The sequence below is a fragment of the Struthio camelus genome, chromosome 31, assembly GCF_040807025.1.
Source record: "Struthio camelus isolate bStrCam1 chromosome 31, bStrCam1.hap1, whole genome shotgun sequence".
NCBI lineage: Eukaryota > Metazoa > Chordata > Aves > Struthioniformes > Struthionidae > Struthio > Struthio camelus.
The window spans coordinates 1,298,906-1,301,405 of record NC_090972.1 but is presented as its reverse complement, the minus strand read 5'-3'; positions in this window follow the sequence as shown (position 1 = coordinate 1,301,405).

Here is a 2,500-nt window from a genome sequence, read left to right as displayed (position 1 = left end):
TCAGCCTGGGGTCAGGGATTCTTCCTCAGCCCCCGGCGGCGCGCTGGCCGAGAAGTTTAGGAACGGACAGGGGCTGGAGCCGGGCAGTGAAGGGCGCGCGCGCGAGGGAGCAAGCGAGGCGACGACGAATGGGCCGGGGTTGGGGGCGGGGGGTGGGGGCAGCGGCAGTGGCGGCGCTGGGCGGGGGGGGGGGGAGGGCGGCGGGACGGTCCACCAATTAAGGGCAGGAGGGGGAGGGGGAGGGAGAGGGGCAGGCAGGCAGAGAGAAAGAGAAAAGAAAGCCCCAACGGCGACTGCAGCGCCCTACATTCGCGCACGAGGACCTTCCCCTGCCGCTGGACCGCACGCCGCTTCCTGTGCCAAGTAGCAAAAAAATGAGCAGGCCTCCCAAGGAGATCGGGGGGCCGGGGGGGGGGGGTGGTGGTGGTGGAGGAGAGGAAACAACACGGGAAACGAAGGAAAACCAGCGAGGAAGATGGTAAGGGCGAGAAAGGGAGGTGCTGCTGCTGCTGCTGGTGGTGGGGCAAGCATACAGAAAGCGCACACGCACGCGCGCACACACACGCACACGCGCACACACACACACGCGCACACGCGCACACGCACGCACGCACGCACGCATGCACACAAAAAAAAAAAAAAAAAAAGCCCGTACGACACCGAAAAGGAGCAAGCCGGGGGGGGGGGAAACCTAAACAAAGAAAGCACGCTAAGCGGCTAAGGGAGAAGCGGCAGCTCTCCAAGGAAACCGAACGGGTCCGGCCGGGGAGGGGGACTCGGGAGGGGCGGCGGGCTGGCCTGTTAGCGGCCGGCCCGAAGGGTCCAACTCGGCAGCGGCCGGCCCGCCCGCCCGCTCGCCCGCCCGGGCCTGGGAGGCTGCCTTGGCAGCGGCCAGAGAGTCTACCGGCCTCCGGGGAGGTCCTCGAAGGGGCGAGCTGGTCGACCGGCCTCCGGGGAGAGGCGAGCTGGTCGACCGGCCTCCGGGGAGGCCGCCGAGCCTCGAAGGGGCGAGCTGGTCGACCGGCCTCCGGGGAGGCCGCCGAGCCTCGAAGGGGCGAGCTGGTCGACCGGCCTCCGGGGAGAGGCGAGCTGGTCGACCGGCCTCCGGGGAGGCCGCCGAGCCTCGAAGGGGCGAGCTGGTCGACCGGCCTCCGGGGAGGCCGCCGAGCCTCGAAGGGGCGAGCTGGTCGACCGGCCTCCGGGGAGGCCGCCGAGCCTCGAAGGGGCGGGCGGGTCGACCGGCCTCCGGGGAGGCCGGCCTCGAAGGGGCGCGGCGTAGCCGGTCTCCGCGGCTCCGGGAGGCCCGGAGAAGTCGCAGCCGGTGCCCCGGGTCTGCCTCCGCTAACTGGCAGCAGGTCTACCAGGCTCCAGCGAGACTTGGTGGCCTTTCGGGGTGGTGGCTGGTAGACCTGTTCTCCCTGGCGTTCCTGTGGAGCGGCGAAAGGGGTCGCTCTGCGTCGCTGCCTCCAGTTACGTCATCGTAGAGGTCGGCCACTTTCGAGCCACTCCCCGGTAGGAGGGGCGGCTGTCCTTCGGCTCTCCCGCCCCGCTGGACTTAGCGGTACGACTGTAGGCCACAGGGTGAACAGCCGCTGAGTTCCGGAGCCGCACTCCCGGGCGCCCCCAGCGCATTGTGGCCGGCCCGCGGGAGGCCTAGGGCGGCTTGCGACGAGGGCGGGCGGGGAGCGGTCCTGAGCCCGGCCCTTCGGGGAGAGCGCTTTCTTTTGCCCGTTCGGCGCGGCGGTCTCCCGGCAGGTCTCCGGCAGCCCCGCGAGTGTGTCCCAGGTGCCGGAAGCCGCTGCGGAGGCGGGGAGCCCAGCCAGCGGCAGGTCCCATGCAGCCGTTGCCGACTCGGGAGAGGGGTGAGCCGGACACCCCCCCCCCCCCCCCCCCCCCGCGGCCGGGGAAAAGGCCCGGTGCGTGTGCCGTTCGTGAACGCCAGAGGGTGGTCCAGAGAGAAACCGGGGGGTGCCCCGTGCGGCTCTGCCCAGACACCAGCGGCTCGAGAGCCTCGTTCTTCGGGCCCCTGTCGCAGGGAGCGTGGTGATGCCGGTGCTCCGGCCGGAGCAGCAGCCGGCTCGCGGCTGCCGATCCACACCCACACGCAGACGCCCGCTGAGGCGTCCCGGGACACGTCGGAGAGGCCCCTCGGCGGGCTGGCGCTTCCCTGCTTCCCCGTCACAGGGAGCGTGGGGGCGGTGCCGGTGTTCAGGCTCGAGTGGGCACCTCTTGCAGACGATGGTCCGCACCCACACGCAGCGCCCGCCGCTGGTTTGCGGCCACTGGTGGGCGGCGGGGTGAGTTGGCTCAGGACTCGACCGTGTGTGTTTGCTCCCGATCGATGAGGCCGTTCGGGTCGCGTCGGAGAGGGCCCCCGGCGGGTCGGCTCTGCTGTGCTCCCCCGTCACAGGGGGGTGCATGGGCGGTGTCCGATGTTCAGGCAGGGGGGTCTCCTCTCCAGCACGCGTCCTGTCGCGCGCGAGGTGCTGCCCGCTGGAGC